This window comes from Rhinolophus sinicus, chromosome 14, assembly GCF_057876585.1.
Source record: "Rhinolophus sinicus isolate RSI-liver-muscle chromosome 14, RSI-T2T, whole genome shotgun sequence".
Classification (NCBI taxonomy): domain Eukaryota; kingdom Metazoa; phylum Chordata; class Mammalia; order Chiroptera; family Rhinolophidae; genus Rhinolophus; species Rhinolophus sinicus.
This window is the reverse complement of record NC_142514.1, coordinates 143,956,679-143,967,492: the sequence shown is the minus strand read 5'-3', so window position 1 is coordinate 143,967,492 and position 10,814 is coordinate 143,956,679. Positions and strand designations below refer to the sequence as shown.

General features: G+C 42.2%; 1 pseudogene; it reads left to right on the top strand.

Annotated features, from left to right (window-relative positions):
- Nucleotides 1-9,136: 9,136 nt before the first annotated feature.
- On the top strand, nucleotides 9,137-9,923 carry LOC148755840 (synaptojanin-2-binding protein pseudogene; annotated as a pseudogene).
- The last annotated feature ends 891 nt before the right edge of the window (nucleotides 9,924-10,814 follow it).

Below are 10,814 nucleotides of genomic sequence, written 5' to 3'. Positions count from 1 at the left end.
CCAAAAATCAAACACCTGCCTACTTAACACCTCCACTTGGATGTCTTAAAGACATATCAAGCTTCGCAAGCTCAGAAATGGATCCTAAATATCCTCTCACCCTGCCCTACTGACAGACTTCCTCATTACAGTTAAATGGAAAACCATTGTTTCAATTCATTGTTTTCCTGTCATTGACTTATCAGCCTCCTCTTAATTGCCTACCACCAGAATCTCCATTTTTTTCAAGAACACCCTTAGGCTTGAACTTCCCCACACTGTTTCAAATAAAGTCACTCCTTTGGGTAGAGCTTGAGGGCTCTCTGTTCCTATGAACTACCTTTTCCTCTGGGAACAATCTCAGAGCCAGTGATCCAGGCACTGGGTGAGGCCAGTGTCTTTAGTCTCTTTGGCTTCCCTTTCCCAGCGCGGAACCTCTGCTCACAGATGAGCTGACACAAGGACAATGGAAGTCCCAGTATTTTCAGCTGACCATCCCTACGGTAGGACTTGCGCACTTATAAGTAGGCCTGGGTAGAGGAAGGGAGCCCCAACCGTTTTGTATCACTATCCTGAAATTTAGCCTCTGCAACTCAGTGTTGCAGGGGGTGAGAAATGCTGGCTGCCTGACCCTGTCTCTTGAGATTCCTTATCTCTTGACTGGGAGCTTAGGGGACTGGAAGCCCCATCTTCTTGACCACACCTGCTCAGAATGGAGGAAAGGAGATGTCCTGGCCCATGCCATAGATTCTTTCACTGTTCTTACCGAATTTTAATAAATTTCCCTGAATAAATATTCTTTCCTTTGGGGTACAGACTTAGGACAAGTTCCAAGGAACTTTAATGATTTGTCTTTTTAAATCACTTTACCACTTATTGTTTCACTAAGGAATGGGTCCATAAGCTCCACACACTGCTATTCCAGAAGTAGGTCTTATAAAAAGGAACAGTTTAACAGAATCTATGAAAAACACATGTAAAGAATGCCATTAAAAATAAAATGCCAGTTGGAGGAAGCTGTTTGATTTTCTCTGTTAAAAATGTTCATGGGTCTTCTATTCATTAACCTGACTGACCACTTCCCTGAGCTTCCTTCTTCTTTCTCACCAGCTCTCCATTAATTCAATTTGCTTTTATTTCTGCTTCCATCAGCTTCCACCTGGAACAGGAATTGGACATCTCAGCATATAGCCCCAAGGATTGCAGCTCTGCAGGCTCCCCTGGAACCTCGGAGTTTGCAGAGGAAGCCCATCCCTCCACAGTAAGAGCTGGCACTTCTCATGCCTGGGATGATACTGCAGAAGTGTCTCCTCTGCAAAACAGTAAGTGCCTCCCTCAGAATGGAGGGAAGGAGCTACCTTACTACCTCTAATGGCTGCAGGAGTTAATTAGGATAAAATCCCAGAAGAACCCAGCTGGTGACCTACTGGACTAATAAAAGTGAAGAGATTATAACCCAAGAGAGCCACTAGAATTAGTTAGTATATTAGCAGAAGCCAAGGGAGTACCCTAGGATTGGATTTTGAGGGTGCCTGATCAAGGGAGCTAGAACATAAGGCTGGATATGCAATAATTCATTGACTTGTGGACACTTTGTCAGGATATGAGTTTTAATACTTAGTCAAGGACCTCAGGGGATTGGACACACTCACTGTAGTGCAGAGGCTCACTGAAAGTAGGGAGGCTCTTAGAAGTTAGAGAAATCAAAAGCCCACACTGAGCAGAGTAGAAATACCTGAGGTTCTTGGAAGATAATAAAGGAAAAAAATTAAACCATGACAGGAGGATTGGCATGCTGGGATGGTTATATTCTGTAGGGCCAGAAGACCCACAAGAGACTTACATTTCATGGCAAAGCCCAAAAGACACAACATTCACCAAGGCATTAGGAATGTGCCAATGAGCGGGCACCATATCACTAAGAAGTTCAGTGGTGGCTCTCCTCTGAAGGCCAGGGGTGAGGACAGAAGCGCTGATCCAGAGCTGGGCTCATTAACACCTATGGGGATGATGGAGATTTAAAGTACAGTAGTACCTCAGTTTTCAAATGTCTCCGTTGACAAACATTTTGGTTTATGAACGCCGTAAACCTGGAAGTAAATGCTTCAGTTTTCGAACACGACTGAGAAGTCAAACATGTCACGTGGCTTCCGTTGAGTGCAAGATCCTGAGGCCTAGCTGTCGTCTGTTTTCGAACGTTTCTGAAATTGTGGATCACGTTCAAAAACCGAGGTACCACTGTACTAGAAGTCACGTGCAAGCACTGAGCCACCAGAAACCAGGCAGCAGCAAGTACCCTAACAAGAGGAATAGGGGCACAGCCAACAGTCCATTAAGCACAGGGAGTTTAAAGATGGCTAATGGAACATGGTCTTGGTAAAGACTGCTATATCCAAATGGATCCGAGCAATGGGGTTGTAGAGTATGAATAAAAGTGCAAAAAAGAGAAATAAAGGCTGCATAACATTCCTACTCTGATCAGACAACTGCATCCATTCAAGAGGTGAGAGAATGCAGGACTTCCAGAAGTGACCAGCAGGCAGGAAAGAAAGCAGTGGGCACAGCCCTGTTGGGAGCTTGGAGAGGAGTGTGACACACAGCCACCCGATGGGCAACTCAATAAGTGATAACTATTGTGAGAAAAATGGAGGGTGAAAACAAGAGAAGTAAAACTGATGAGCAGAGCAAGAAAGGATTTTATCCACATGGACTTTGTGGTAAGCGTAAGAAGGATAGGGTTAAATACGTAAGCCTACACCTTGCAAATGGATTCCTTAGGAAGAATGAAATGGAGGTAACAGTTACCATGAGCCAAAACAAGAAGCCCAGCCTCAGTCCCATGTGCTCCAGGCTGGAATTATTCCTGGAAGAGGAGCCTCATGATCCTATGTAATGGGGAGGCACCTGTGGGTATAATTGCAGCTCTCCCCCCGACCACTTTTATTTGCCAAGTTATACCCATAAAGTTTACCCAAAGCCTTTCTAGTCTCATTGGGTCTCTGGAGTCAATAAAACTGGAAACTGAGACTCTTAATGTAGGTTTACAAATACAGAATGGTTGTCTCACAAGCAAATACTGGTCTCAGGAATAGTACCACAGACCCTCTCCACAATGAATTTCCCTTGCTCTTCCCCTGCCTTCCACTCTAACCATAGCTATCCTTCTTATAGCCTCCCATCTTCTTTCTGAGGCTCTCATTTAAACATCTGGATTCCCACTGAAACTCCATGGAAGTTGCCGGCCCTCCTCTTACCACTGGATGGTGGGAAGGAACCTGAGCGGGATAACGCTGATGGATTTTTCAACTTCTGCACTACTGACCTTTGAAGCCAGATGATTCTTTGTTGTGGGGACTGTACTGTGCATATGTTTAGCAGCATCCCTGGCCCTTACCCATCACATGCTATTAGCACTCCCTGTAGTCATGATAACCAAATATTTGTCTAGACATTGCCATATGCCCCTGAGACAGGTGGAATGTTTCAGTTGAGAACCACTATGCAATGAGACCCTGAAGGGTTTCATAGGAGAAACAAAATCAGATTTTGATGAAAAATTTTAAAAGCTTTGTTAGTTTATTAAATACCATTTATTTATTGAAATGGCTTCAAAACTATAAAAAAAATACAAAAAAAATTAAAAACACAAAATCCTACCATGCAGATTAACTTCCGTGAACATTTTAATGACCATCATTTCAGGAGCATGGACACAGTTAAATACGTACAATTTTGCACAGATGGTAATGTATAGCATACATACTCTCCTACAATCTCCTTTTCCACTCAAAGTCTATTATGGACATCTTTTGAGATCAACAATATCGGTCTATTTTAATAACAAATTTTAATTCCTGAATAATATCCTGTTGTATGTAATTAACCAGATCTCTATGGGTTGGCAACCAGGATCCTAAGCTTTCGCTAAAATAAATAGCACTGCAACTAATACCTTTGAACATACATCTTTGCATAGGCTGAGAATGACACTGTTTCACACTCAACATATTCTCTGTATCTAGAATATTGTCAGGACCCAGAACTTGACAAAGTGAATTAGGCAGAGATCTCATTCCAAAGATGTACAGAGACTGGTAGGAGAAATGAACACAGAACAAAATAAAATGTGGTAAGTGGCAGGGAAATACAAGGTAAAAATGTTAGCAAAAGATGAAAAGAATATAACTGATGGGGTTAGGTGTGGCTTCACAGACATGGGCCTAGAAAGAGTCAGTACGAAAGCTAATCTCAGTTCCTTTTCTTCAAAGTTTATTTATAACAATCATGTGTTTAAATGCCGATGTTCCCCCGCCTTCGCTCCCTGTGTATTAGCCAACGCCAGATTTTTCTTCTATCAGTACCCTGTATCTATCACAGGGCCTCGTACATACTGAGCCTTCAGTAAAGGTTTGCTGAATGGGGATATTTATTGGAAACCTTCGTGCCTGGAAACCATTCTCCTAAAGACAGAGAAGGGAGAATCACATAGGAGCAAATGGGCTATGGATACAAGTTTAAATTCCTTCTCAACTTCCCAAACTCAAAGACAGATCAGGAAACAGGGATGGGAAGAGAGGGAGGAAGAGTGAAATGTAAATTAATATCTACTTCTCTGATCCTCTCCTTCCTCTTCTGAAAAACTTATCCAAGAAGAAATCTGAATGACTCTGCAGAAGGACAATTTGGGATGAATCCTAAGGCTTACACTACAATTTGAATGATGTAGAGAAATATTTTACTCTCCGTGTTTTCATCTAGACTCTAATATCCCTCCTAAATTCCATCCACCAGTTAGCAGGAGAAAAAAATTAAACTTTCAATCTAATTTAAACTTAATCCAATCTGACAATTTAAATATATTTTTAGAAACTGTTTGGTCTCCATTGGGGGGAAAAAAAGCTTGCTCACTAAGAGAGTTTCTCCTTCCCTGTGTCTCTCCGCAAAGTATGGGGGAAAGAGTGTGCTCCAGCAATCTCCTGGCATTTAGAAGGGTTTTTCCTGCTGTGGTGGCTGCCACCTGCTGGTCTCTAGAGCACTTTCCTTTGTGGACCCAACTGCTGAACATGCTGCAGGATGCCCCTGCTGCTGAATTGGCTTGGTACCTGGGTCTAGACTTTTAGCAGGGACAACGTTGCTGAGCTGCAGATGGATTCTGCTGCCTGCATATCCCCTGAGTTTATTGCCACATCCTCCACCCCAAAAGTTGGCCCAGCAGTCCACACTACGGGATGGTTGAATCAACTCAATCTGCTACGGCAGGCCTATGGCAGCCCACTGGGTTTCAACTGAGCATCCACAGCACACAAATACTCAGGGTATCTTTGCAAAGCTAAGCCCCAGGACCTCCCTCTTCCTGACCACGATGTACTACATTTCTGTGACTGAGTCCTAAACTTGAAACATGGCCAAATCCATTTTGGATATCAAAGACTAATATTACCTCAGTCTTATTTCTTTCTGTTTCTTTTACAAAGAATTCTAGTCTCCCTCTTGATAACTGAACACTTCTCATGTGCTAAGGAAAACTCTTGTCATGGACTAAGGATGCCACCTTCATCCACATCCTCATCCCCCATGTTGTTGCAGCCTGATGACTACAAAGCCTGTGCTCTTTTCACTTCAGCTTCGGACCGTTAAGCCTGGAAAGTTTCAGGAGGTTTGAAGAACAGAGGGAGAGAGACTGGAAGAAAACTGCCTGGTCACATCACAACCTACTACTGATCTAGAATTCATACATAATTAAGAATCAGACATTTTGGAAGCTTGACTATTCATTCAATACACATTCACAGAGCACGGTGTAACCCACTGTTAGTTTCCTATTGCTGTTGTAACAAATTATCACAGACTTGGTGGTTTAAACCCACACATTAATTACTTTACATTCCTGGAGAGGTAAAGTCTAAATTAGGTCTTATGGAGCTAAACACAAATTATTCTTAGGGATGCATTCCTCTTGGAGTGTCTAAGGAAAAATCTGTTTCCTTGTGTTTTCCTCCCAAGGAAGAGGATAAACAATTGTTCTAAGTAAAGGTGAAATCATCAAGGGACACAGACAAAAAAAGAAATCAAATTTGTCTTTCTTACAAATTTGGTCTTTCTTACAAATTTGTATTGAAAGGGGAGAAAAGCACAGCACTAGATTGGAGCTGACGCAGAGGGAGAGGAGATGGGATTCATGAGTCAGAGTCCTTTTCTGACCTGAAGGACCTTATAATCTCCACAGGAGGCAGTTCATCTCATTAATAATACAAGGAAATGAAGCAGGGAGGGGAAAAAAACACCACATGAAGAGAGTAAGCCAATTGTTAGTAAAGTTACGTAGATTTCAGGCATACGATTATGTAACTTTACTAACAATTGTCACCCCAATAAACTTTAATTAAATAAATTTTTTTTAAAAAAAGAAAGCAATGGCCCAATTAATGTAAAGGACTGCTGTTCTGGTGTTAATGGTTAGTATTTTTCATGAATATGATTTGGGCATGAATAAATAATGGGTACAGATATATTGTTTAAAAACAAAACAACAACAAAAAAGAGTGGGCCAAGTTGGAAATAGTTAGTCATCATTTCCAGAGAAACATCATCACCCCAGAGGGTTATGCTGACTTCTAGTCAAACTCTTGGTCCCCCTAAGCCCTGGACCACCTCAACTTCAGTTGCATATAGATCAGGAACTTATCCTCCTAATTCAACTGTTTACAAGGTTTCTTGATTCCGTTTGAGATATATTTGACTTATTGCTATCTTCAATAGTCTAGTGATTCTAACGTAGAAATTCATTTTAACTGAGTCTAATATCACAATTCCTTCTGACACCAGAGACAAGCTCCGTCTCTCTCCAGTCCTTCTCGGAACATTGGATCCAGAGAGGGTTTAAGACCCTGATCTAAGAGTTAAAAAAACACACAAAAACATATATCAAAAAAGAGCCTGTCCCTATACTTTGAGACCTTTTTGATTCTAGGCATAAAACCAAAAGCTGTCTTGAGGTCCAATTGGCAAATGCTTCCCATGCTCACCACTAAATCCCTGATTAAATACTTGCTGAGCTTTCTGTATTGGTTCCCAGGACACTGCTTCATGGAGGCTTCAGCAGAATAAGATGCAGTTATTCAGGGTAAAGGAAAAGCTTGTTTCTCGATTTACAACCCTCCTGACACCAAATATGTAGGTTTTCCACACCAAGCAATGCTCCAGTTCTCTACAGACACCAACTGGGTGTCCTACAGTTCGATTCTAACACTAACTACCTGAAGTTAGCACAGAATCATGGGTTAAGGGCTCAGTCCCCCACTTTAAACACCAATTGCAAGGCCCAGGTTGTCACCTATACCTCTAACTAACTGGCTATAAATTGGAGGTTTCCATGATCCACTGCTCAAGTTTGATAATTTGCTTGAACAGCAGAAAAGTGCTTTACTTACTATTACAAGTTTATATAAAGGGTATTACTCAGGAACGGCTAAAAGGGAGAGATGTACAGAGCAAGGTATGTGGGAAGGGACGCAGAGCATGAGCCCTCACTGGGAATGCTAAACCTCCTAGCACCTCAATGTGTTCATCAACCCAGAAACTCTCCCAACGCTGTTGTTCAGAGTTTTTAATGGAAGCATGATTGATTAAATCACTGGACATTGGTGATTATGTCATCTCCAATATCTCCTATGGGTTAGGGTGGGGAAAATGCTGAAATCTTACTCTCTAATCATTCTATTCACATGGACTCATCCAGGACTCATCCTTCAAAAGTCACCTCAGTAGCATAATTCAGATATAGTTGAAATGACATTTTATGAATAACAAAAATTGCTCCTTTATCCCTATCACTGAAGATATTCCAAGGGTTTTTGATGGTCTGTGTCAGGTACCAGCATGTAAGACAGTTTATTGTATCACATCACACCGGGTTCTTTGCAGTATTGTGGGCATGTTCAACTCCCTTCTCACAGCAGAAGCTATGAAAATTTATGCTTAACATTTTTCTACAGGCTAGGAGTTTTCTCTTCAGCTGCCTCCCAGACATTGCTTGGGACCACTTTCCTCACCTCTGCCACACTAGCTATATAACTATACTCACTACCAACACCTCCTCAGAGACTTAAACTGGACACTCACCAGGGTTACTCCAAGTCTTGGCAAGTCTTGACGTGGTGCTGGTCAAATATAAAGGACACATACTACATAAGATACTACATAAGATAACCCAGCAAAAACGAAGAACCCAAGGGGATCTACGTAATGCATCGAAGCAAACACAGAGAGTCAGCCAGAATGGGGACACAAAGAAACATGTCCCAAATAAAAGAACAGAAGAAATCTACAGAATTGGAACCGAATGAAAGAGAGGGAACCAACCTATCAGAGACAGAGTTCAGAACACTGATGATAAGAATGTTTAAGGAGCTTAGTGACGACATAAAGAAGGATAAAGAAATCATAATGAACAACCAGTTAGAACTAAAGAATACCATAACTGAAATAAAGAACACACTTAAGGAATTACCAGCAGGTTAGATGAGGCAGAGAATCGAATCAGTGAGTTAGAAGACAAGTTAACAGAGATCACCCAAACGGAACAACAAAAAGAAAAAAGGATACAAAACAATGAAGGGGGTTTGAGAAATCGCTGGGATAACATCAAGCGCAACAACATGCGCATCATAGGAATACCAGAAAGTGAAGAGAGGAAGCAAGGGATCGAGAACATATTTGAAGTAATAATGTCCAAAAACTTCCCTAACTTGGTGAAGGAAAATTAATACAAGCCCAGGAAGTGCAGAAAATTCCAACCAGGATAAACCCAAACAGGTCCACACCAAGACACATTATAGTTAAAATGGCAAAGGTTAAAGACAAAGAGAGAATCCTAAAAGCAGCAAGAGAAAGACAGAGGGTTACATACAAGGGAACTCCCATAAGACTATCAAATGACTTTTCTGCAGAAACTTTGCAGGCCAGAAGGGAATGGCAAGAGGTACTCAAAGTGATGGAAAACAAAGGCCTACAACCTAGATTACTTTATCCAGCAAGGCTATCATTTAAAATTGAAGGAGAGAGTGGTGTGTTTTGAGCGCCGCACGCTGAGACTGATTCACCTTCACCTGTGGGAGCCCTCATTGGCCCAGGTGGGAAGCCAGATAGGCAGTAAAACATGAACGAAAGTGTCGATTATTCGGTCACTGAGGAAGAGATAACTCTTACCAGATGACCCTCAGGGCTGGGCTTCAACATCATCGGTGGGACAGACCAGCAGGATGTCTCCAACGACAGTGGCATCTACGAGGTTGTATCAAAGAGAACAGGGCTGCGGCCCTGGATGGGCAGCTCCAGAAGGATGACAAGATCCTCTCAGTGAATGGCCAAGACCTAAAGTACCTGCTGCACCAGGATGCTGTAGACCTTTTTCGTAACAGAGGCTACGCAGTGTCCCTGACAGTGCAGCACAGGCTACAGGTGCAGAATAGGCCTATAGGACCTCAAGGTGAAGCAGAACTGAGTGGTATTCCCATAACCCTGGTGCTGGTGCCAGTGTTGTCCCTCACCAGGGTAGTGGCCTGGGCTTTCATGAGATACCGGCAACAACTTTGAAAAGCTTCCATTCTTCCCACGCTCCCGATGAAGACACATTTCTTTCTTCTCTCACTCCCTCCCCTGCCGTTCTTCCGTATCTTTCCCTCTCTCTGCACAAACCAACATATGATTGAAAGACACTCCTTCCCAACCAGACTTTGCTGTTCAAAATCTCCAAATCCTCTTATTCTAATGGGTAAGTAAAGGTATTGTTTGAAGGAAAGCTGAAGAAAAGACTTGCTTAGAACAAATGAAGTTATATATTTTACTAGGACTGCCCATAGAAGTTCAGCTACAACCCAAAGAGGGAAAGGTCCAGTCTTTCCATCACCACGGGTGATACCGGTTTTCTTAGCTGGCATGCCTCAAAGGCCTGTTGTGTGGTATAAGAGGAAGAGACGATTTTTCTTTTTAATGATCTTCCTTGGGAAGTTTGTGTGACCTTTATTTACTTTCTAACTACACACTTGGGTGCCTGTATCAAACAAAAGATAATGAGGAGAGCATTTTTACTTTAAAAAAAAAAAAAAAAAAAAAAAAATATATATATATATATATATATATATATATATATATACACACACACACACACACACACACACACACACACACACATATGCATATATGATGGTATAATAGTAATGCCTTACCGAGAATTAAAGATGTGGAAAGCTATTCTGGTTTCTAGGTTTCTGTAAGGTATGATCTTAAAGTATGATGTGAGGTATGATCTTAATTGAAGTATTTGATATCTAGTGGGAGTAAGAGACAGTGAGCCTTACAGGATGCCAATCTGAGTCATTGAAAAATCAAGAAAACTGAAGCAACTAATTTAAAATCTTAAATCTTACTCTCGGACTTCTGGTGGAAAAATGGCGGCGTGAGGTGAGCCTCTGTAAAGCTCCCCTGGAATTTACAACGAATCGAACAACAAAAACTCCACAAAGGACTCCCTGCACAGCAGACAGACAAGACGAAGAGGCCCACTACCGAAATCACCTACAGGTGGGAGATTCGTGAGAGTGGGGGGAGGAGGAAAGGGAGAAGTGCAGAAACGGAGCCGCGCAGGTGCTGTGGGAGAGGGAAGAACTCGACTGCTAGGGCTTCGCTTGTGGCCCACAGAGCTGAGGGGGCAGCATATAACACGGCTGAACCCAACGCTCACGGCAGAGACCTCGGAGAAAAGACTGAGGGAAGAAGGCTGAAAACGGTGGTTTAAGCCCTCACTGTCGAGCATTGAACGGAAGCCTTAGGCACTG